The sequence below is a fragment of the Falco punctatus genome, assembly GCF_963210335.1.
Source record: "Falco punctatus genome assembly, chromosome: 10".
NCBI lineage: Eukaryota > Metazoa > Chordata > Aves > Falconiformes > Falconidae > Falco > Falco punctatus.
In genome coordinates this window covers 36950572-36977437 of record NC_137590.1, presented here as the reverse complement: position 1 = coordinate 36977437, position 26866 = coordinate 36950572, and the positions used below count along the sequence as shown (strand labels likewise).

The following is a 26866-nucleotide window of genomic DNA, read 5'->3' as shown; positions in this document are numbered from 1 at the left end:
TTGTTTGCTTCCAACACTCAGCTCTTACCCTGTTTTTATTTCAGTACTAGTGGCTTACTCCTCCACTTCTGAAGCATAAGAAGGGAGTGAGGCACCAAGAAAATGGAAAACAGGAAAAGTATGCCACTTTTTTTTTTTTCTTTTTTTTTTTTTGACAGCTACATCCCCTCTCATCAGCCAGAAGTGGAGCACAGATTCACAGCTACTACCTGCTTTCACTTGTTGACTGCAGACAAGTTCACTGTAGGTAAATAGTTATGAACAACAGTTGCAAAGACAGACTCTACCTCAAAATTGAGTTTGCTGTATGTGAAAATCACCCTGGGGAAATTTAACTGTCAAGCTCAGAAAGCTTCCATTACTGTGAGAGCTGTGATTTACTTTTGTTTCTCCCGAAGTATTTGGAATGTAACTGAACTTGTGTGAATTTTCACAGGGAAAATCAAAGGTACAACCCTGACAACAGAAGATAAAATTTCAAAGCCCCAAACCTGGTTCATTTTTTCAAAGCAAATGTTACCATTTCCACATGTCCAAAATAATCCTATCACTGTTAATGTCACTTTACTGTGATCACTATTACTACATTTTCCAAAGAAGGGTACTCGCCTTGATACAGTTGCTAAGCACATAAACTTTTCAAGCAACCAGTTAATATCAAACTCATGGGCAACTGAAACCAACCTTACACTAAGAAGCATTAAACAAATTACTACTAGACAGATGTATCAGCCCTATCCTAATCAACCATATGATCACAGATAGTTAAGAGTTTTGTTTCAGACAAACAAAGCCTCACCTGCACGTCAAAGCTCTGTTGTTGTTGGAAAGACACTGGACACATTCAGGGAGCAATTTATATCCCATATGAAACAAGGTACTGAGAAAAATGTTTAGTTATTTCAACTGTTGAGCAGGTGAAGGTTCTAAACATGGGCATTTAAATTAGGCAAACTGAACGTGGGCTATCCAGTATACGTGCTAATCCCAAAACACTTACTAGACTTCACAGAACAATCATTTACTCTTCACTGGGTTGTAGCCAAGCTGCTTTACTGTAGCCTAACAAGTGGAAAAGCATGTTACTTAGCCAGACTTGCTTCGTTGTCTCACAGTAGAAAATCAAAAATACCTTAGGCCCATATAATATCACTCAGGGACTTAAAGATCTAAGACTAATTAACAGTTTAGCATCAATCACTCTGGAACACTTTGCTAAGCATATAGTCCCATGCTGATTTCACCAGTTGTATGTGGAGTAGTAGCACATTCACCACTGTGTGTAGCCTAACGACTCCATATAATACCTTTTTCCTCCAAAGAAGAGACAAACAGAACAACGCTGGAATTTCTTTAGCGGTCGGAAAAGGCTTAGTCTTTTGGAAACCACCAATCTTTTATCTCCTGAAACCCATTGCTTGTTTGCCCTCTGTGTGCAAATATGAGCATCTTCAAGAAAGGAAGCAGAGCAATGAAGAGTTTGGGTTTTCATCAGCTCTGATCTAACTAGATTGTGGGGCCAAGCAAGCACTAGAGATGAGGCTATAGTGTGTGAACTCTGCCATATTGCCTGTCCCAGGTTACAAAGTAGCATTTGCCTGCATGTAGATAAATCACAGATAATGCTTCAGTAGATACAGTCAAAAATACTTAGTTTTGAGATTAACTCATATTTAACAGTGCAACATTTCTTTTAACACCAACGGTCTGATCATCTTTGCATTTCTGGATGCAAAACCACGAAAGCACTATCAAAGCAGCATCAACACTAATACTTAGAAAGCAACAGATGTTTTCTTTCATGCTCCAAGTTTTCAGTAGACTATTACAGGGCAGCTTGTTTCCCTTCAGCGAGCACTGCCTTACTAGAAGTCAGTTTCTGTGGCTGCCTTTCCAACTCAGTTTTTAGAGGCACTGCAGACCTGGTGGAGTCGTTCCCAGAAGTGGAGCTGTCTCAGCGTGCATTAAACAATGTCGGAGTGCAGCCCTCCAGCAACACACTGAGCTCATGTACAACCAAGCCTGTATATAGACCTGTGATGTGTGGCTATGCTATACTAGCCATTACAGAGAAAAGCACAGACACAGGTGTAGATAGAGTTACATGAGACTGTATGAACAAAAGTGTGCATGTGGGCAAATATACAATAAATAATAAAATTTGGCTTACTCCGTGAAGTCAGCCAGAAGATTTAGGTATTTTTTTTGTCCAAGCAGGTTTGAGAAGTCAGAGAATTTCCAGGGAAGAATCACAGAGCTGACAGGTAAACATGACCAGCCAGTATATATATTATATTTAGCAATATAAAGGGACTATATTAAGAGCTAAAGGTGAATTTAATGGTTTCTGATTATTCTAGACTGTATTTTGACTTTCAGAACAGATTCAGACTTAGAGCTTTTTCACTGACCTCAGTGGCAGCTGCAGAAACTGGACACGTTAGAGGTAGCTTTCAGTACTTTGCAGTCTCCAGCCCAGAGTTGCTGCTTTTTTTCCTGTGTTTAACTATGGTTTGAGAACATTAGCATGTCTTTTTTGTGGCTTGAAACAATGTGTAGAATGATCAAAGGAGCAATTAACCTCCTACTTAGAGATAACAATGCTCATTTAGTAAATGTCACAGGTAGGAGAACTGATAAAAGTTTAGAAAATATGTCCAGTGATACGACCAGGAACATTTAAACAAAAAGGTGTTTGAGACAAGCTGGAAGTACTTACTGACCAGATTAGCATAGTCTCATGCACATGCAGCCATCATCATCGAAACCAGTATTAAAATGTGGGAAGATTTCATTACTTCTTGCAGTGTTTCTTACACACTCTCAGTAGGAATCTTTCCATGATCCTGGAAAAAGTTGTCATTAGGCCCTAAATTAAGCTAAAACCTCAAAAACATTAAATAGATGAGGAGGGAGATGCAAAGTTCAGCTCAATTTATATAAACCCAACTTGAGTTCTAACCCTTGAGGAAGACAGCCAGTTTTTCTTGCCCAGTGTCATGTAGGCATAAGTCATAGCTGACATAAGTCTGCTCTTTTGAACAACTTTTATTCATTACAGCTATCAACCTTGAAGGTATCCAACTGTCAGTGCCCTTGCATACAGGGAATGCTACATTAGCGAGTAACTACTGGATCTGTGCTCTTTCTTTTGGCATGAGGTCAATGGCCAATTAGTTCATCCTTTCTGTCTACTGGACATAACGACTAAAACCAAGAAAGAAATACTCTGTAATAAAATAATAATAAAAAAAATTTTAAAAAGGCTTTTGGGTCCTTCTGTGTCTTTGGTAATATTCTACCCAAGCGCCCTTCTTGAACCTCTGTCCGCACTTTACTTTTGAGCAACTGGATTGCCTTTCTTTGAGTGTACAGCTTTGTTTAGTCACATGCATGATCAATCACCAACCGTGCAACCTCCTCGCCAATCCTGTAACTCATGGGGTGGGTTTGGTGTTTTGTTTTGTAGGGGTCTGTTTTTTATAGAGTAAACCACTCTTTTGCTCTTTAACTTTTAACTGCAATAGGTTTCATAAGTAAACAAAGTAATAAAAACAAAGTTCAACTTCCTCTAAGCATACAGCTTTAAAAGAACTGGAAGGATGACACTGAGAATGAAAGACACAAGTGTGTAGATTAAATATGGGCAGCTTCTTCTCTTTATCATCATAATTTGCAAACTGTAATGCTGCTGCATATCCAGTTCAGATTAGTTCATTAAAACATATGACAGCATCATTATTTTATCTTTCATCTCCATGGTTTACACATACTGACACTTACTTTGCAGATTGTGAACACAAAGATCAATGGTATCATAAAAGGGCATTTTCACGCAGCTTTACAGACAACAAAAAGTTACTGCCATGAGGATTTAGACAGACAACTTTATGTAAGACACACACTGAAGACAGAGGATCATTCTTTCACTCTGTCATGTATTCTGTCCCATTCCAGGCCAGAAAAGTCATTCCTTATTTAATTTTCATCAGGATTTCCCTGATGAAAAACGTGAACAGGTTTATATTACTACAAGTCAACATAAATCCCTAACCACCTCACGCAGTACTGCACAGTCATTTCCATGGTCCAGCTAAGTAAACATTCATACTAATTGATATCAAGTAATTTCTTAGTGCAGCTAGGCACACCAGGTCTTTCTTGCTCTTTCATTTAAGGTATTTTGGGATTGCTTGAGGAAAAAAAATCTAATACAAAGTAGAAGTTAGAAATGGAATAGGTAAAACTTGTCAAATGAAGGACTGCTGACAATGAGAGACAAACAAGGACTCTAGATCATAAATAGCATTGCCAGGAAGATAATACAGGATGGAAATTTATTTTATGGAATCATCATAAAGGTATAGCATCGTGTGAAGACCAACAGATACATTTAAAAGTGAAAAACTTGGATAGGGTCGTTTTTTCAAAAAAAGAAACAGGATATCACCATAGAGAGGAAACTTCCATCCTTAAATAAATCCACACATATAAATACTCTGTATGTATAGGTCTTGTACTGAACCCTTTAGCAAGTCTGAATTGAACATGAATTCTGTCATGACTGCAGACTACTGGAGAACACTGCCAGTGTACTAACAGAAGACTAAATGAGCATTCAGTTACGCAACTGGTGGATGTCAGAGGTCCTCCATCACTTCCTCCATTAAAAAAAAAAAAAAAATAAGCGTTTGTTTTCAAGAGAATGGTCTGCTGAAGCTACATGATTAGAAAGCAGGAGCCCTGTACTTCAATTAATCTTTGCCCATACCTTTGGCCAACTTCAAAATTTCTATTAACACATGCATTTTTCTTCCAGAGTATGGCTGTGAACTCTCTAATCCTTGAATGAAAACTGCATAATAACTGTGTTAGCTGTGCCATCTAACCAGTTCAGCTAACTTGCTTAGGAGAAAATCGTTTCACTTCCAAGAGAATATATAAATTTTAGTTTGGGTCTAGATCCATTAAACAGGGTGAAGTATGAAAAAAGCAAATTAAAAAGCCACTGTAGCAAGGAGTTAGAAGAGACCAGCAACCTAAACAAACCATAGCTGAAGATGAAATTAGTAAAAAAAAAAAAAAAAAAAAAAAAAAAAAAGTACCTTAGTCCTAATAACAAAAAAAAGAAAAGTAGGGGTTTACATCTCTGGCTATGCAGGCTCCTCACATGGTTTTCCTCTAAAGATTTTTCTTACCTTTTTCTGTTTAGTTTTTGAGGCAGGGGAAGGAAGGAGGGGTACAGCCCCCTCACATCTTCCAGCCCCTCTGCAGCACGAGGATGCCCAGCAGAAGGGAAAGTATACTTGCATTCATGCAGAGAAGCATGATTCCCTCCAGGAAGTGGCTACAACAGTTTCCTGTAAAACACGCGCTTCCTCTCTGTTATGTCCTACACAGGTCAAGCTACTAGGCAGATCACTGTTCTCAGCTGTCACTTGCCATCAAAAAAGCCTTCAACAGACAAAGTGCGAATGCTCTGTTTGTGTTAGCTTAGGTCTATCAGATGGAGCTTCCTGTTAATATGTATTTGTTCCAACTGTAAGGCAAAGTATAGTTGGCGCTTCCTGAAGGAAACAATGGCATAATTTTTAACCAGCTCCTTGACTCCTTGTCAAAGAAATACCATCTTCTAGCTCCTGTGTGAGAAAGCAGTTTTATTGTACAAGAAAGATCACATACAATCCGGGGTAGTCTGATATTAAGAAAAACAGGTTAGCTACACAGCTAAATAAGCAAGGCCTCTATCACACTTACGTGGCTCTTCTCGGAAATTAGAGTCTGTAAAAATAATTTAAATTATGGGCACTGTACCAAAGCACAAAGCACACAATGAATCAAAAGTCATTTAGGATACAGCATCGTAATTATTGCAGGAAAAGCCTTTAAGGTCTTGGCAAAGGGTATGATTGCAGTAGAAATGCAAACCAGACATCAAGATGCTTCAAGAGGAAAGGTTGACTGCTCACAAAAAGCAATGTTATTGAATCCTGCAACAAGGTATTTCTTTCCTTTGAGAACAGGCATGGCTGAACGGGAGAAAGATGATAGGTACTGTGTAAGAAACTGGAAAAAGTATAGGCAACGTTTAAAACAAGTGCATGACCAAAGAGATGAGAACCACTGGACTGCAGAAGATTTATCAAGGCTCCTCGGATCGTTCATAACGAGCATCCAACGGGCCTGATCATTAACAAGAAAATCCAACATTGCAACATGACGGCCACAGAAGTTGTAAGTGCACATGCACAATGAGGAAAGGATTTCATCCAATACTATGAATTGAGAGAACTTCTGCAATTCCTCTTAAGTGCACCTCAGGCTTAGCAAGAGAAAAATAAGTCATTAGTGCTCTTATTATTTCTCTTATTTTTGTGGTTTGATTAAACACTACAAAGCAGGAAAGGAAGTGTAATTTTCACAATTTATTTTGCTTGGAATATCTCACCTTCACTTTTTATCACTCTAAAATACCATTAGGAAACCAGTACAGTCCTGTGTGCTGTCCTCATCCTCTCAATTTCACATTCAGGTTTGCCCAAGTCCTGCAGCACCCCGTCATTCAAAGCACAACCTCATCCAGCATCATGTTCTGAAAGACATCCACTGCTGTGCACTCATTGCCTGCAGCTCTAACACACGACCCATCTCAAGCTGACCATCAATTGAGCCTGTCCTTGGTTTAAGCATACATGCAAGCATAAGCAGAGCTTAACCATGGGTTTTCAGCTGCCCAGGCCAAGTCGTTCGGTGGTGGTGGCACCAGGAAGAGAACAGGTACCATCCTGCAAATGGTCCTCAAAGGATCTGAGGCTAAATTACCCTTACACTGTGCTGCAGCAAGGGTTGGGGTGGACCTCTGCCTGTTTTATACAATAGGCAGATTTAGGCAAAAACAAATAAAAGATGCAAACACGGGCTTAGGACAATACCTCAGTTGCACACCATCACTGAAAGCAAAAGTTTGTTCTACTGCAGTAGAGGACTTCCCTTTTATTGGCCAGTTCTGGATAAGTTTTTATTTCGGGGGGTGGGGGGTGGGGGTGGAAAGAGAGGTATGTTCTAGAAACCGAGTGCCACAATACTAGGAAATCTTGTTTTCTAGGTGGAGTTTTATATAGTCAGTCTAAGGGCTCACCACATCACTATTCTACTTTTCTTGTAACCGCAGATTCAAGGCAGCAGAGTTTAAAATAATTTAGTATCCAAATATCAAAAGAAAAATACTAAAAGGTCTCAGACTCTAAAATCCAGCTTCTTAAACGCCTAAACTATTGCTCTGCTTTGATGTTATCAAATCTAAATTAAATAGATCTAAGTAAAACACTGTATTTTTTAAAAAATAGACTTGAAAATACTTTCCTGAAATACCCAACATTTCTTTTTAAAAGCAACAATATTTACTCCTAATGGCTTCTTGTGTTTGGGCTGGCTGGACACTATTTTGATAGCTTCCTCTGACAGAGCATTTTCAAGAGTTGTACGTATTACCCCTCTTTTTTCTTTTTCCTATTTACTTTCATCACAGCAGTACCACTACTAATCACTTTCCCTCTACAATTACAGATCAAAGGACATTGTATCATGCCTCCTAAAGCATATGCATCTGATAATACAACAGAAAAACTAGACTTGGTCATCTCAGCTCACAGAACTGCTTGCTTACGCTTAGTTACCAGCTTCTGGATATTCCACATAGCCAAGTCAGAATGCCATCCTACCCTAAAGCAGCAAAACAAGGCAGCAGAAAAGGAGAAGTCTCCACAAAAAAAAGCAGATGTCTCCACATCTGAGGAGAGAGGCACTATCCCACAACATTGTGCAACTAATTTACTGGTTCATGTAAAGCTGTATGCTAATTTTACTGCAGTACAAATCAGGGCTTACACTTCTATGTGTTCTATAAACCAACACCCACATTGCCAGCTCACTAAAACCCCTCCACAACAGGAAAACAATATTGACATTTCTGACAGCATCCTTTGCCTTTAGTTATGAACAGAGTAAAACAGTGGCAGGGACTAAAAAGCCACAGACAGCTGAACATACAAATGGGGAAGAAGTAATCATACCTTGAGCTACTGACCTGGATAGATGCTTTATTTGATTTATTCCAAATATCACAGAAGTGACACCAGACCTGAGCAGCTCTGGCCTACCCCCTCACCTGATCCCCCAAATGCCTTTTAATGCTCCTCTCTCCTGACACAACTGTGTCTGAAAGGCACTTTCATAAGTGCTGGCAAGTACGATGGAAGACTGTGAGAAAGATCTGAGACTGGGATAAGTACTGTCACCACCATATCCATTATGATTCTCTGCTTTAATTATCTAAAGGTACGGCTGACAGATGCTTTCACAGAAATCAGTATTGCTACCTTCTCTTGAGCTTTTCCACATTGAGTTCTCTGCTGCACTTTTCTAGGGTGGTTGGGGAGAGAAACATGGCACTCTTAATGCATCACAGCTCAGAAACAAGGAAGAGCAAATACATGACAGGTTAACATTCTTAAGGTGAAAGCAGAGAATTTCAACAGATAGACATATTTCCATTTCCAGAGAATTTTTGCTGAAGGGAAGATATAACACTTGGAAGCTATGGTAACCTTACTTTCTTAGTTAGGTCTAAACATGATGGAAATTTCAAGGGTCCCTGGAGGGAATTTAAATAAAAAGTTCATGAAGTTTTCATTCATAAAAAATGAAAAAAGTCTAGAAAGTGACAGGCAGCATTTACATTTACAGTGACAGAATCATTCTGTAAATATAAAAATCTCTATAAATACCTGACATGAAATACAGAAACGCTCAATATGCCTTTTCCTCAAAAAAGCCTAAATAAATTCCCAAAATGCAATCCATGCTGTGCTTAAAGAGCTTTAGCTTTATGCCCTCATCACACAATAGACAGTTTTCCAGGCTGAAAATGATGAGGATAATTATTTCCGTCATTCCAGCTTAGATGTTTATGTTCATTAGCTGTTTATGGAAATTCCAATTGTCTATCACTGGGCTAAAAAGTCTGCATTATTGTTTGGATTGCATTAAAATTTTTGAAGACTTTGATCTATAAATAAACCTCTCAGAAATAAATCTTGCAAATCTACTCAACATCCCCACAGACACTAGCATATTTATTAATACCATACACTTTATGAGAAATAATACAAGAATCAGTGATAACACAATCACCCACAGATGAAACTGAAGCAAAACAAGTTTAGCTGTATTGAAGAAAAAAGTGTTTTCCTGAAAGTGCAAAAATGGCATGACCTGGGTCAACTGTTTTTCTTAACTGCCACCACTAATCATTTGTAATCAAAGAGCAGGTTGGTAGTTTCAGCATATGAGAAAATCTCAAGCTAGTGTAAAATCTTAAGAAACTTTATACTTCAGTGTATCAGTAGCACTCCTCCAACAGCAATCTACTTGCAATCTATTTGAAATCTACAGCAGCAGCTGTGATGTTGTCACCATAGCAAGCTGAGTACATGAGCGAACCCAGCTTCACAGAAAAAAGTAACATCTTTTAAAATGAACTGATAAAGGCGGAAGAAAATCAGCGAAACTGTCGAGCATTAAATGGAAGACTCACTTGACTTTGAGCTCATCTGTCTTTTCCAGCCATACCCGCCAGCCAATATACTGAACAGAAAAAAATTCATGAACTTTGAATAGGATACTAAAGGAAAGTAATAAAATTAAGAAAGAAAGAAAAGGGAAAAAATCTCTGCCCCAAAGAAAACAAAGTAACATTACAAGAAAATTGTCCAAGAAAATTATAATCATTCTAAGGTCTGCATCCAAGTTACATTACAAGGCGATTTAGAGTCCAAAATACTTTCATTTCAAAATGGGACTTCAAACTTGTACACTCAACTACCAAAGAACTTCCTTGTAATAAGAGAAGTTAAGATGAAGTAATCATCAAAGGTGTGAGATGCTTAACACGCTGAACCTTACAGGAAGGGCTCCTATTCAGGAATACAGTGGCTCTAAATAACATAACAAACCCCCTAGCTATTAACTGGAGACACAAACCTCCTGCACTCACAGTAACAGCCTCACCGCTGAAGCTGCCAGACATGCGCTTTATTTTTCCTCTTCCACAAACTTTTCTGTAGCTGTAATTTTAAAAGACTTACTATAATGATCAGAAAAATTGATTATAAAATGTATATTTTATATTATAAATGTTAGTTTATTAATTTAGACTGTTTTCCTCAATTAGCATAAATTAAAGGCATACTTATTACTGTAACATTATGCAATAAAAATACATCAGCATGGGTCAACCTCATGCCATTGCCAACTTCAGCTGCCCAAACACCATGTTTTCACTCTTAAAAAATGTGAGGCATCTAAACATTTCCAGGAGTTCTTTTTTGATACTGCAGAAGAAAGAAACCTTATTTGTGCTGTAGTAAAATCTCACATTCTCAGTCAGGTAACTTCGGGAGCAAAGATTTATCAAAATTCGTTAACAAAAAGCAGACCTGAGAGATGGCAACATTTTATGGCACATATAAAGATGGGCCACAGCCTTAGGGGGGGAAAGCTAGCACAGCTGCTTTAAAGTCAGGCATACAACACCAACCTATCTCCATAAGGAGCTAGCAAATATTTTGCTATATGTATGAATGTTATTCTGCCATTGTAAATGAGACCTCAGATTCAGAATGCCAATGGATAACGTTGATGGATTTTCTTAAGACTCCCAACTTTTGCTGCTAGTCCTGTGATCTCCCGCAGTAGTGGAGAAGGTCAGTGCACTCATGCAGCTAGCTGCAAAGCTATCAAAAGGAAAGAGCAAAAGAAGCCTTGGATGGAAACTCCCTCTGAACTTTTGTTTATGCTATTCCATCTCCCTGAACTTAAAAAGAACTGTTCCTAAGATGCATCATTTTAAGGCTATGATTTGACACTATCCTTTAACATGTAGTTAGCCTCATCTGAATTCAATTGGACATTGAGCACTTGATTAAATGCTTGCTGAAGTTGGCTTCAGTCAGGGCAGATTCCAGCTCAAAAGCAAATCTTCACTGGAAACAGCAGGGGAGCTTAGCTATGAAATTTATCTTGGGATTATTAAGTTCTTCCAATATTTCTCATAATTCTGACATATCATTGCAAGACAGTATGAGGAAGCAAGGGTGCAGTGCATGGGAGATGGCACACTGCATAGTCTACTATTCCAACGTTAACATGGACATAAAATTATTTCTATTAAAGCTCTTGCTAAGGCTTTCAAATTATACAGAGCAAGTGCTTGCAAACAGCATGGAACACATTTCTGAAAAGAGTGATAAATGTCAGAAAAATGCTAAACAGGATTTTCATTCTTTGGCACATTAATTGACTTTAATAAACGAAATTCCAGTTAATTGTTAACATTGCAAGGCCTGACCTACGTAAAAGCTTGAATAAGAACTGGCTTCAATTGCACAGAGGAAAGCATGTAGCACATCTGCAACATGAAGATATCAAAAATATTACTCAAATTTAGGGTTCAAAATAATTCCACCTTATTTAAGCTTTATAAATAGCAGAAGTATTAGGGCATTAAACCACAGTACACAATATTTAATTTCCTGCATGTTTCTTTTTTAAAGTGTCAGTATTTCTAAGTATGTACTTAGTTTTATATGTGGCCCTCTGCAATGAATAATCATTATAAACATAAATTTGTTACTTTACAATACATAAAGGTAAGTATGGGGGTGCAAGCCTTTATGAGAAGCAGACCTTGAAGAGCTCTCTCCAGAAAGTCACCATCTCATGGCTAAACTACCAGGAAATACAAAATGATGATTTTCTATCGAAGTTCAGTGCCCTTGAGATTAAGCAGCCATGTCAAGTGTATGTTTAGAAAGTGTCAGTAAAATGTATTGATATGATCTACCAACATATTAAGAACATCCATCTGAGCAACATCTGACCTCATGGCAAAATTATACTTGAAGATACTATTCTTGGCCCTAAACTACTAGACATTTTAAACAAGTGTTACCAACATCACAGCAGCATCCAAGACCCTAAGGAAACTGCAGGGTCAAGTTCACCCACCTGTGTGACACTGCAGTAAATTGATATCCTTCCACGTGTATATCTGGCTGCCAGTCACCATATTCAGTAAGACACTCTCTGGCAGAAATTTGTTTAGTGGTATCTATTAATTCTACCCGTTTCATTTTCAGTCACGGAATTTATTGTTTAGAACTACATCCTGTAGATTCTGCTGGCAGTGCACAAAAGAGAAAACAGCAGAGATGAAAGCTCAAAGAAACGTGGTGACATAGAATCCCCTGTCAAGAACGCTAAACTTTTTACTTTGCTTTTTAACAAAGATTTGTATGGCTATAATGAAAGCTATTCAAAGCAGTCTAATATTTTGAAGGCACTTCTGGAAGTGCATTACAATTAAATCATTAGGCTTCATGTACATCAAGTTACGCATAAAATTCTTGCACGTAAGGATCAGATTTCCATGTATCCATGTTCATCATCCAGGAGCTCAGCCATGATTCTTTTGAAAAGATTTTCAACTTAAAGCACTGACCCCTCTTGAAGACGTAGTTCCAGTTACAGATCCTAATCACCTTTGACCATTCAATCTCTAGTGAATTTAATAAACTCCAAAGTTAGTCAAGTAGAAGATTCAGAATTCTTATTCCATGCTAACCAATAAATGTTAAACTAACTAAAGACAGGTAAGAATTACAATGTTCAGGACATACTAGTCACCTTGCAAGCCACACGACAAAAGAAAATTACAAAGGACAAAAATAGTAGACCTTCCTTTTCAAACTGCAGCTTTAATGGAATGTTCATTTCTTATTTCCAAAAAGATTTGCCCAGATTAAAGCGCAACTTCATTTTTAATGGATTTTTTTTGGAACAGGCTAAGAAAGTCCTATAGACTTCAGAATTTCAGCCAGACCACGAAGACTTCTTTTTATTAAACAAAAAACCAGCTTTAATAGTAACATGTTTCATTTCCTTGAAGTCCACAGGACCAGCTGGAAACAGAAGGGTTACCCTTTCTGTTCATCAATATCAAAACCAAACCTTCAATAACTAATATTGTTTTTAAAGACAGAAAGAACTTCAAAATTTGCAGAAGGCTGAGGAACACCCGTAATGCCAAACGGCATTAGAAGTACAGCGTAAGCCTGAAGGACATGGTTTGATTACAGACATCATTGAAATGGCACCTGTGCCATTGGAGAATACTTGTCTATGCAGTTTCACCTTCGTCACTACAAACAAAAGCATTGTTCTACTTGGAAGGTCTTTGGCAGCAGATTTGGGAAAATAACAAAGTATCTCTAATGTGCATAGTAAATAACATTTGTCTCATAATCTGATGGAGCAGAATTAATTTCTTGACCAGCCGACAGGATACGCTTAATTAAAAAATAAAAATTAAAAAAAAAAAAAAAAAAAAGAAAGAAAAAGTGGAAGGGAGCTTTCTCAGTCTATGTATTCTTTTTTTTCTTCTCCAAGCAATTGCCTGGGCAGATTCCCACTCTAGGCAGTCTGCACATGACTACCGCATGAAGCGACACTGAATGCAGTAACTGGATACCACTGCAAGCCTCAGGTTTTTATGTTTCTTAGGTATTACTTATATTTTTCTTAACATTTCTTAGATAAATACAGTAAATAGTGACACAGATTTTGACTATCTGCTGCTCAAAGGGCCACAACCATTAAAAATATAAGTAAACAAATAAATACCAAGTTCCCATGCCCAAGGTTTCTTCCCCATAAAATAATCACTTTTAGAAAGAGTTATTACAATTGGTCTCCAAAAAAAAAACCCACAAAACAACACACTAAAGGACAATTGATTTATAAACTTCACATTTCCAGATTTCCTCTTACATACTATTTCCCATTACTCAACAAATACCAAGAGAAAATCCTGCTACTGTGGGATATCCAAATAAATATTGTTGATGTGAATTATTAATTGGGAAGGAGAGAGCAATTTCACCTCCCTATCTCTGACACAGATTTACAGGAAAACAGTGTTTTAAAATAAAAATATATTATTTTCAGTAGAAGTCTGGCTCCAGACCTACATTTGAGCTCAGAAAAACCCAGCATTGCAGATGAATAAGTGGGACACATTAGCAAACAAAATAGTTATGTTTTAGCAGTAACATCACGGACTCCCTCAGCAATAGACTTTAACAAAAAAATCCCGATTATTCTGAAGAGCGAGAAGCTCCTTTATATGAAACAACAATCCCTGAAGTTTTAAATGACCCATGAAGTTTCTGTGTCCTGCTTAAGTTGGCACAGAGATATGTTCATCATTCACCACAGTCTCTTAAATAAGTTAAAATAACTTTATCAGTCCCACAGTAAAGATTACTTCCAGAAACAGGCTCTTTTTGGACAGATAAAGATCACCTGTTCAAATCTTTTCTTTTTTTTTTTTTTTGTTGGTTTGTTGTTTGGGTTTTTTTTCCCTGAGACTGACTCCTTTACACAAAGCTAAACTGTCAGATAAATTGTTGCTGTTCCCTATCATGATTAAGAGATAGGGGCACAGGAACAGTTTGGAAATGGAAGGCATCAGAAGCAGACCATTGGTAAGAGCCAGGGGAGCGGGGGGGGGGGGGGGGGGGGGGGGGGGGGGCGAGGTTCAGTGGAGAAGCAAATAGTCTGTCTGCAGTAACACAGGCATGGGAGAAATGAGGCTCCTGGTGGGAGACTCCAGCAGATGGCCCCAAAGCAGCAGCAAGATTTGTCACAACCGCCCATGGACACCCAGTGCCATTTCCAGTAGTCTTCTGTACACACTTCAAAGGCAAGCTTAAGTCCCAACTCCAGTTTGCTGTGCTGGTACCGATGCATTTGAGAAGGCATTCTTGTTTCATTAAAATGAGTGAAAGCTTTACTTTATTTATGTATTTATCTTTTAAGAACATAAATTAATACACAAACCAAAATCTGGTCAAAAGTTGTGATCACTTAAATGGATGTTTATTTTTTAAACTTAAATTTTCTAAGCACAATCTTTCTATTTTTTTATCCTTCCCACTTTCTGACTTAGGCAATAAAAGACAAGCCATTATTTACTAAAAACAAAACAAAGCAAAAAAAACCTCCAAAAAAGTTAAAGCAAAAAGCCTTTTTGCCTCCATTTTTTCCATAAAAATGGAAATTTTACATTTCAGAGAAAAATGAGAATTATCTACAATAAGTCTTCTTTTGAGACAAATGTTTTTACATTGAAGTGTTTTTCAATGGATATACTGATCCTGCCCTTCATAAGCCATTAAATATCATTTCAATGTGATAAAAAACACTGCTTACAGTGCTGCTTCTCAAAGTCGTCTTCCTTTGTGATTAAAAAAATTCAAATTATTGTAGAAAGTATTTTAGGCAGAATTTTTCCAGTAATGACAGGTCAGAAAGAGGGTACTGCACATATTTCATTGCATGTCATTACATTACTCACACAGTTCCCAGGTTAGTTATCTCAAAGCCCTTTTAAGAAACTTAGGAATAATTTCTCCTACAAGAACATCTAAAAGACACATTCTCAAAAGCAATGCATTCTCATTAAGCATTACTGCATTCTGAAATGGGACTTTCAGGGGTCTCAGGAAAATGTCTTCCTTAAACCTATTCCTTCAGAAAATTTTTTTCATCAGTCACAGCTGAAAACCAAGCTGGCCTTCCTCTGTGTTCAGGAAGGCATGCCTGGCCCCAGCGTAGTTGCACTGATTAATGAACATGCTGTCTAGGAAAATAAAAAGATTAAAGAAAAAGAAGTTTCCAATTTTTCTGATTCTTTTTTTTTTTTTAGTGTGACAATGGGGTCAAGAGCAGCAGATGCTAGCATATCGTCTGGTTGATCACCTATATATCCTTTAGGCAGACATGCCTGTCACAGGGTAAACAAGAACACGGTACAGAGGCAACTGCAGCACTGCACCGGCTTAAACACTATCCATAAAAAGCTTTTAGAAGTCTTGGAAAGCTGCTTTTTTTGTTGGGTAGGATTTTTTTTTTTTTTTAATGTTTACTCAACCTGTTATTCCTGTTTACATTATAGCCACCACAACTTGCTTTATTATTGCTGCACCATAAGAAGGCTTAGAAGATAATTTTGGTTTCACTATTAACAATCAGCCTGTAGTTCATTAGAGGTGGAAAAGCTTATTCATAAAAGCCATTTACAGCTCACCTCTCTGTCTGTAGTAAATATGCACACACTAATGATTGTAGATAACCTTAGAGCTACCAAAGCAATTAACAAAAATTAAGGATGGCCATTTTTTCCATGCTTTGCAATATACACTGTGACAAGAAAGGTCTAGTTCTAGATGAATTGATTTACCTTAAGAGATCTCCCATTCCATGGACTTCCCTACTTAATATATTAAAGAAATTCAGCAGTATCTAGTTTTTCTACTTGTTCCTTGCTAGCAAAGGAAAATGAACAGCAGAGAGATTAAGTGACTTGTACAAGGTCATATAGCAAGTTTAATGCAGAGCTGAAGACAGATCCCCAAGGACCTGGCCTTTAACAGAGAGTTTCACACAGATTTCCACGTGCTGGCTGGGCCAGCTCTTCGCACCTAAGAAACCAGCAGGCAGCAGGAGAGCGGCCTCCTGGCTTTGCCCAGTATGGCTTACACCTAAGTTAGCATCCCCAAGCCATTCACCAATTCCAGTGCAGGCACCACCAAGCCTGGGCAGGCACTGATGGAGACATTTCTTGCCAGCTCAGCAGGGAAAGAGGCACTGCATCCCAACAAGTCCAGCACACCCACCAGCAAGCAAGAACTAGGACCACCCTCAAGAAAGATCCTGACCTAGTTCTTATGTGCCCCCAGTACCCTCTCCTTGTCTTCCAGGGAAGGGCTCCATACAGAGAGGGCAACCCCTGCATTCCCCCTCAGCAAAGGGGAGGCATCCTGCCTGGGGAATGGGGCATGGAAGATGTGGAGACATAAGGACCGAAACAGCTTTGGCCACACCCAAGGCTCCCACGCTCAATTTTAACCTCCATCTCTGTATTTTCCTTTTGTACAACACCACTGACCCTTCCCACAACGTAACACAGATTATAGGCTGTGGTGTCCCCCCAGAAACTGCTTAACTATTTTGTCATGACAGCTAGGAAGAAACTTGATAAGCTATGTAGGTGTTTAAATTGTAAGAAATTTGCATCTTTTGGAGAAGGCTTAGAGAGAGTCACTTCATAAACACAGGGAGAAAGTATTTGCTTGATAGTTTCACTCAAAGGAATGAAGGCAGAAAGCAAAAGTTGCTCGGAGTTCCTAAGCTGGCCTTAAGACATTGAGAAAATGATACAGAGTAGATAAGCTGAAGGCCTTAAAATCCAAAATCATAGGGCTTATACCTGAGAAAAACTGAAAAGGAGAGACCACTGGTAAAGCTAACAGAACGGTGAAAGGGCAAAAATAATCCAATTTAAAAAAAAAAAGAAAAAGGTGCTTTATAGCTGCACCATGTATGTTTAGAAGCAGAGCAAGGCTACATTTGCCAAAGACTTAACAAAGCAGTAGCTCAAATACAAGATTATATTAACTTAGATGAGGTTTATATGCCAGAAGGAACACAGAATGCCATGTGTCTCCTTGCATCTTATACTAGAAAATGCTCAAAACATAGATGTACACAAGGATTTGCAGAATCCATGTTGAAGATAAAACCCCATGTTACAAGCTTAAGCATTACAGAAGAATCAGTGGTTCCTATCAACATTTGGGAAGGCAATTGCGTAGCACTATGGCCAGGTGATTTTTGTTTACTACATATTTTGAGATTTAGCTAACAAAGGGGTGAAACACACTATTCTCTGAAGAATTCTCTTCCATTCCATAACCTCCCAAATACAAAGGGTGTAATAATTCTGCACACAAACTGTTCAAGTCCATTGTTTGATTCAGGATTTTGTGTAAGCAGAGACCTCTACACCTTACACAGAGATGAAGGGTCACACCACTGCAGTAGGCACAGACACAGATCTCTTTGCACCACGCCGTCTCTGCAGCAAGGCAAATCCTTGCATGAGCATTCTGTGTTGGGATAAATTAATTTCTACCTGTTATAAGGCAGCCAACATCTGTTGGGGTTTTCATTTGCTCTTTTTAAACCTGTGTGACCTTTCAAATGTTATGGATGGACAAATTTCCCAGTATTTCTTTCTGGCCTTGTTAACACTGTAACAGTTGTGGAACAACGCAATGAGGAAATGAGCTTTTGAGCAGTGGTCCAGCCCAGAGAGATACAGAGTGCCAAGATCTTCAAAGCTGTACCAGGTCCACAAGGAATCTAGGGAGCGGGTGAAGTATGAAAGGTGTTTTACTTCAATTAAATGATAGGAAGATTTGTGTTTTCTGATTTTATTTTGGGAGAAGGGGAGCAAAGAACGAGAGAAGCTAAAGCAGTGATTTCAGGTATTTTACTTGAGTCAGAATAGAGTCATCTCTAATTTAAAGCCAAGTTAACACAAACACAGACTTACCGGTACTTGCCCACATCATACGGAGAGAAAGAGAGAGTGGCTGACTTGCAATTGGTTGAGTGTATGGTAACACAGCATTCTAAGTTGTTACAACATCACGCAGTACCAATACAGAATAATTAGCCATTGTCTTGTCTTCACTCAGAATGAAGTTTAAGGCTTAGATTCACTGTGTGTTTACAGATAGAAGGAAAGCAGCATTAAAGACCTTAGTCACACCTTTTGTTCTATCAAAGATCAAGCTTTATAAAAAAGTACTGTACACCTCTAAAATCATAGCTCAAGTTAAAGTTAACTTGTCTCAGTTCTATGAACCAGCATTTATGTATCAATGTCCCAAGTCAAAATTTATCTTTCCTTAGCTACACACCTCCAGTCTTTGAAGGTGAAAGACAGATTGGTTGCTAGAACTGCACAGAGCCTGGAAAGGAAACCACAGCATACTCATATGCAGGCACACACATTTTAAATTGCATTTCCTTTGTGATCTTACTCTCTGAAATCACAGAATATTCAAAAAGTTTTACCTTTTGTGGTCTATTGTCTCATCACCACTTCACCTGGAACACACGTGATATCACCCATCTTGGAAATGAGACAGGTCAGGCCCAGTTACTGCTTGGACAGGAGACAGCTTGCGAATACTAGGTGCCACAGGCTCCCAAAGCTTGGCTGCAGTTGACACCTGGATGCAACGTCATGGACGTCCAGAAGGGCTTCTACTACTAGCTTAGTAGTGAAACACTAAACACAGAAAATGCAGGCTTATTGCTGAATGAAGTGGGTGGTTTAATGGCAGCAGAGACAGAGAGGCTCAGGCACTCAATTCCCTCTTTGCCTCAGTCTCCACCAGCAAGGTCTCCCAGACCTCTCTGCTTAGATGCAAGGTTCAAGGAGAAGATAGACCACCAGGAAGAAATCAGTTAGGGATGAACTGAGAGAACTCATCCTATGCAAGGCCACAGGACCAGACATATTGTGTCTGAGGGCGCTGAGAGAGATGGACTATGTCGCTGTGGCTTGTCGCTCTGAGGGTAGTAGAGGTGGGGTAAAGAGTCCCCTGACAACTGCAGAAAGGCAAATGTTGCATCCATCTTCAAAATAGCCAAAAAAGAACACAGCAGAGACTCTTCTCTGTGTAACAGCTAGAGCTGACAAGTCACAGCCTACACCACTATTCTTAGTGTCCTGCTGTAGTTAAGGCTGCCACGCATTGTAAGCATTCTCATTCAACTCTACTGGAAGTTCACCCTCAAAAGCTATATCCACTGAGCCACAGACACAAGGGCGAGAAGCCAACAATGGAGCAATCAGGAAAAAGGAAATCCCTTGCATCACAAGATTCATCTGCCTGAAACCATCTGGAAATTGACTCTTCAGGATATAAAGTTCACAGCATACTTTCTAAAGAAATCCAAGCAAAAAAGATTCACAAGTTTCCTGGGCTTTGACCCAGAATAGACTCGAACATCCTTCTCTGGTTCGATATAGTTCAGAGGAAGATTTAAGTGAGAGGTAAAATTTTTCCACGCTAAGACAGACAGTCCCTTCCTCATCTTCCTCCAGGCAGTGCCACTTAATCTATGTATTACCAAAAGAATGAAATCCTGTTGTTTCATGTATCTGATGTGGTAAGGTGAACAACAAAACTCCATGAACCCAAAAATCAGGGAGAAAGATGCAACAGCTATTCCCTTCAAATCACAGGTTTGGAAGAATACTATGCATAACTTATCAGCCAGCATGCGATCAGGAAGACTGTCTGCCTGGAGCAAGTCTGCTGGCATTTTGCAACTTGTACACTTCTGTTAGCAAAAAAGACACACAAGATTCATAGTGCAAGACTGATGATGCTAGTAGAGACCCACATAATCCCAACAATCTTTTGCTACAGGTTTTGAGAGTTGGAAAAATGACTTTTGTTTCCACCAGCACAGAAATCCTTATATGAGTAAGTCCATTAGATTTAGTATAAGGATAAAGCCATCAGTGCTTTTACCTTTGTCCCCAAGCCCAACACAAACACAGCAGGAAGCGACAGTCACTTGCCTGTTCTTCTTGTGTGAAATAGTATTTATAAAGCCTCACACGGACTAGAAAAGAAAAAATCTGCATTAATTTTGCAGGAAAGGGCTTGGTATTTTTCTTAATAGAGGCATCATTTGTTGATGGCAACCCATCACAATAGCAGCTACACTGAAGTTTAAGAGAAAAAAAAAAAACATATGCTTCAAAATTAAATCCCATGTTGGACCAAAGAAAATGGTGTCAACATAATGTGCTTTAACCAGCAGGCTTCACCAAGTGCCTTGAAGGTAAACAGGACAGACTTGTCAGGTAGCATGCAGGAGTTAAAAAAATTGCATCAAGTATTTCAGCAAGGTATACTAACAGGTCACAAACATTCAAACACACACTCCTTTAGCAGCAGAAGTTACCAAGGGGTCTTAAACGACAGACTTCCAGGGACTGCCTTTGCCATGTTTTGAGACCCCTCACCATACACCATGGCCAAATCCTACCCACGAGATTTGGGGCATTTTCCAAAAAGCTGTGGCAACTAAATCCTGTCTCTGTCATGACTTTAGGGGGAAAAATGGTTGGTGACAATTTTCTCCCTCCCTCCTTTTACTGTCTTCTAAATGCACTTTTTTCCTCTCTCCTGTTCTGTCACTGCTGCAAAGGGAACAGGCGAGCATGGAAAAGTGACCAACTGAAAATATTTCCCATCACCCACTTTTGGCAATTCTAAAAATAAAAAGAGAAGCAGAAATTTTCAGAAAGAGGATGTTCAACAGGAGGATGTTTGCAGGTTTGCAGTGTGTTTCAAAGTTTAGTTAGTTCTCTAACAGCATTTTTTAGAGTTAGGAAGTCTTCAAGTCAGGTAAAAAAAAAAAAAAAAAAAGCAGATATAGTCCAAGGGGGTGCCCTCAAATGTTCATTGCTTGGTATCTCTGAAAACAAGACCCAGTATATCTACGGATTTAATGGAACTTTTGGGCAATCAAAAATAATTAATTTAGTTTGGGCTCTTTCACCTGTTGTTTATTCAGTCTCCCAAAGTAAACTAATTTCACTGCACTTCTGATTCTAGGTGAAGTAGATAACCAAATGCTCAACCAAATTCATCAGTACAAAGCCGGTTCCTCTTTTACACAATTAATCAGCTGCAAAGACACTGCACACACAATGGCCTAAAGGAGAATGGGCTCAAGTACGTGCAGACACACCGCAGTCACAAGTGGAACAGACTGCAACCACAGACTGACCCACTGAATACTGGCAGCTGTAGTCGGCTCTTCGGTTTGCAGATGCAAATCGCGAACAGCTAAGGGCACACAATGCTTCCAGAGGGCAAGGGGGGAAAAACCAAACCTCTAAGCCCACAGAGCAGTGTAATGCAAGAGCCTATTTGTAGAATGTCACACATTTATTTCTCCCAGGTGTGTTGATGGCACTCGATAACAATCCAGTTTAGATGAGCACACATCAGATGAACAAACCATCCTCTCATCATGTGCTATTGTTCACACACAAGAATTCTTCCTAACACTGTTTAAATACACAACATGGAAACTCTTGACGCAAATGGCCTTTGTTTCTTCTGCAAAAGATTTGTAACATTAACTCATTAACGATAAATATTTAAAGTGCAGCTTGTAACATTGTTTCCCCTAGACCACTGCTGCTGTTATTAAGGTGCGGTGTTCAAACTTGTGTTTTATCTGCATGGCTTCTTACCAGCGGTTCCCAAATAAGGCAAGGAAGCCAGTCCAACACACTCAAGGTCACTGTTTGCATGTCACATTGCACTGATGGTTATAGCTGTTGCAGTTTTCCACCTTGAGAGGGCAGGAAACTAAAGGTCTTCTGGGTAATCAAATGCACATGTAGAAACAATAAAATACACCCATAAAAAGATGAGTGCCAAGCTTATTAATACAGTCTGCTTTGCCAGAAATGGCAGCTAGCTCTAAGTGTTCTGAGACACCTTTTGCCTGATTTTTTTTTTTTTTTTTTAAGTACTACAGAGGTCCAAACAATCAATGCCCCTAGAAGCCAAGACAGCAAAAAACAGAAAAAGGACATCTGAAACTTTCTATGTGTGACTGTTAGCTGTATACACTGCATTTTTTCCTCATTCCTGCAATATTGTTGTGCTGGGTTTGCATGGCAAGGTTTTGGTAGCAGGGGGGCTTACAGGGATGGCTTCTGTGAGAAGATGCCAGAAGCTTCCCCCATGTCCAATGAAGCCAATGCCAGCCAACTCTAAGATGGGCCTACTGCTGGACAAGGCATCACAGGACAAAAGGTGTAACCAGGGACCTGAACAGTAAGGTAGCCTTGGGGAAAAATACATTGAACATCCCACTTCTTTCAAGAAGCTAGAAGAAATTGATTACCTGTGATCTCCCCTCAAAGATGTTCCGAAGACATTTAAAAAAATAATCTAGAAAATGTCTTTCTATATTTTCAGTCTTTCTTGAGAATTGTGGCTTTTTGTTCATTAGCTGAATGACACAAGAGTTTAACTGGAATGCATACTCAAAAGTTCTTCAGAGAGGAACACAGGTGCATACAACTTAGCCAAGGGTGATTTTCACTACATTCATACTGTTGAGGAGTTTTCAACCATTAGCATGCATTTATTTTGAATTTAAATTGACAGTGGTGAAGAAAAAAACCCCTCTCATTCCAAATTAGGGTTTTAATTAATCATCAAGTACTGATTAATTTCTCGTTTGCCTGGTTTGAGCAATCTTAAGACATACTTCTATTATCTTATAATTTCAGTCATCTAATGAAACAGTTTGGGGAGTTTTGAGTTCTTGATTGTTTTTTCATCCTCCTTTTACAAGTCTCACTTGTTTTATTAATATAAGGAAAAGTTCACAACTGCTAGAACTGAGCATATTGTTCTTGGAGGTCCAATCACAAGACACAGGCTGCTAGTACTTCTACTTGCTTTCCCTTTTCTCTTCCAAATCATCCTACACCAGAAGAAAAATGGACACTGAAAACAGAGAACAAAACGTAGGCCAAACATAATTTAGTTTTGCTGGCCCTGGTTTTATGTTAGAGAAATAAAACCAAAAATGCTTTCCAACATTTTGAATCACTTTTCACCATCCACAAGACTGTCTTTACAAGAGACTCAATAGGTTGTTCTGGCTCTAAGCGCCTGAAGAATACATAACCTTAGCTATTCAGCCTAGATTATTTCAACAAAGTTTTCTTTCTCCTTCCAGCTTTGTCACCTCAGCTATTGTAGTTACATTTAAATCTAGTTTCAGGGCCTGTTTCCCATCAGCCCAAATAAATAGAGAAAAATTAACTAAGACTGAAGATTATGCAATCACAGGTAGCTTTCAACATATTAACTGTTAAGATTTAAATCGACAACATTAATAATTTGAGTCCCAGTGCAACCTGGCAAGAAAAATCAACGCACAGTAATATCAGAACATTCTAAATATTTAGTATATACACTAGAAAAGTCATTAATAATTCTAACACATACTTACTTTCCTGTATCAGCTGTAACACTGAGCAGTGAATACAAAGGTGAGATTTTTAGGGTGTTGGCTTGTTGTTGTTTTGGGTATTTTCATCAGTATTTTGGGTTGGTTTGTTAAGTTATTCAGGACAGGTTTTTTCCAAATTCCTAAGTGCACAGATCCCTTTAATTGCCAGCAGAACCTTTGTTGTTTAAGCAGCAATTAAAATGGCACCCCCAGCTCATAAAAATAAATTAAAATCTGTCCATTATACACAATGTATTATTTATACTTTAGATACAAAAGTACAGCTTCCTGTAGCAAATGAAATTATTTAAAGCTCGTTATCCCCACCTGAAGCTTTGCTGATCCAAAAGCATACAGGAAATGAATCACTGGCCAGCCTGGTTCTCTGATGCATTTGCATCAGGTACCACAGAGGATGCAGCCTTGAGAATGACAGATTTCTCAATTTTATCACTGCCTCAGTTGATATGTTCTCAAGTAAAATATTTGGAAAATATCTCAGAGTTAATAGTACAACATATACATACTAAGTTCCAAAACCATTTTTCATTCCACCCAGAAGAAAGCACATTGTTTTCTTCTGTTTCTGGGCTCTTTCTTTCAAGCAAAGAATAGGTTCACACAGGGACTCAAACACTGTTTACACACAGGAGGAATTGGTGATAGTACTACTAGTGGTTAAGAAGTTCATACGCTGATACAAGATTTAGGCTGAGACTCTGCAACTGCAATACAGCACTGCAATAATCACGAATGAGAACTACAGCTCTCATTCAAGTAGCTCAAGAATTTGGAATAAGGATGCCTTTGGATTTCAGGGTGCAGTGATGCAGACAGCAAAGGATATTTTAGCTTAGGATGCTTTCATATGAGTGTAATGGAAAAGAAGGAAACAGGATGGACAACCTTATTAAAAGTTTCACTGCAATTAGGTGAAAGGTGCATGCATATGCAAATTTACTTGCCAGGCAGCACAAAAATTTACAGCACTAAATTCAAGTTGAGTTAAGGAAACCATACGACCGCCAGCAAGAAGTTACCTATATGCCTACCCATGTGGGCTTCTAAGTATATAATACAGACACCCTACAACAGTATATACACAGTACCCAGTCATCACCAAGTAAATTAGCAATCACTGTACTATAAGGACACAGATGTTTTAAAGACATCTGAGAGAATATATAAGCAAAAATTAATGATGGGTTCTGGGCTTTTTTAAGTTTAATCTTGGCAGAATATTTTTCTTGAAGGAGGGATTAATTTGATTTTGGAGGCCTCTTATTTGCTGAAACTTTACGCTTACTAGAAAGAGGGTTCCTGCCAGCTGCAGGCATAGTAGATCCATAAAAGTCTTTGTCACACACCTGAAATCACAGCTTTTAAATGGCTCAAGAGCTAGAGGATCATGAAGGAATGCAGACAGCTGTCTTCAGGTGTGGTAGCTCCATTCAGCAAACACCAAGGAGGCTTTCCAAGCTCTTACACCCTGCCTCAGCCTCTAGCCAGACACCAGAACAGGTTTTCTTTGCTGTGCAAACACATATCAGGATGGTAAAGGAAGAGGGATAAACAAATACTCCCCAGTGTGTTACTGCAGTTATCTGGCCAGCAACGTTAGGGAAAGGTTGAGGTGCTCTTCAAACAAGGATACCTAGACTTAACAACCTGCCTATTGGGTTAACTTTGCCACCACACTGAAAACTTCCTTATTTAACTTCACTGCTTTAGCTGGTATTATACAAACCTCCACCTCTTCTTCACTCTGCATTTCTCTTCTGCCTCCTCTTGTTTTTCCTCAGCTATGTATCATACAATCATAGACCAAGCGTACCTTTGGCAGGCCCATATGGAAGACCCACAGGTCAAGAAGACTGAAAACAAATGAGAGCACATCTCAGAGGATAAAGTATGTTTGAGTAAACACTGAATGAACTTATACAGTGGCTGTTGCATACTTTTTTTTTAATACACAACGTTTCAAATATTGTATCACACTGAAATCAGCAAGAGCTCTGCCTACAGGAGAGAACTTAACCTGAGATACGAATAGCCACAGAAGGAAAAAAATACATGTATTTAAAAAAATAATCACTGAAAGCAAAGCAGATTGTCATACATACCACCCTTGCAGAACTCAGAAACCAAGTTACTCGGTAGCCTAAAACTCCCGTTCTGCTGGCTGGGCTGCAGGGCTCCCCATTCCCCAGGATGCAGGCTTCAGCTCACTGGGATGGCTCCAGGCAAAGGTCCCTTTCAGAAACATCCACCACTCATGTCTTCTGGTTGCTTATGGCACCTTCCATTCCATGCATTGCAATTGCACTCTGATTTGAACAGGATGTGTCCTTGCCTTAGAGAAGAGATCCGTGCTTGAGGCTAGCAAAAAGGGAGCAATTACTGTGGAGGCTGTCCCACCCTACACTTCATCAGAAGAATCCAGCATGACCTCTATTATTTCTTCTTTGCATTGCCCTAGCACCTAGCAATCTCTACCACAAAGCAGTGTGGTTTGGTGGTAAACACTGCGCGCGCGCACACACACACACACACACAGATGGTAACCTGACAAGTAAAGTTGCTTAAAAGAACAGCTGTGCTCAAAACAGATTATGGAACACCTAATATCAGAGAAGGTAAAGATTTATTGTCTTTCAAAACATGCCTGCATTCAGCCAATTAATCTTCAATATCTACCCAGATATTCATAGCTACATGTACCATACTTTCTGTAGAGCTCATATTCCTTGAACTCTCCTGGCTCACAAGATTAGGTATGTAGATGCTTTTGTTTTATATATTGGCTTAGGGAGAGATTTTCCAA

General features: G+C 38.9%; 1 protein-coding gene across 6 annotated transcripts in view; it reads right to left on the bottom strand.

The window, feature by feature from the left end:
• KCNQ1 (potassium voltage-gated channel subfamily Q member 1) overlaps window positions 1-26866 on the bottom strand; it is a 367457-nt gene that overhangs the window by 321483 nt on the left and 19108 nt on the right. The window contains exon 1 of one of the 6 annotated variants that reach the window (XM_080405259.1): window positions 8087-14601. The exons of the other annotated variants lie outside the window; for them this stretch is intronic. The gene's annotated coding sequence lies outside the window, so the exon portion shown is untranslated. Of the gene's footprint in view, window positions 1-8086; window positions 14602-26866 lie in introns of those variants that run through there. 6 annotated transcript variants of the gene reach the window in all.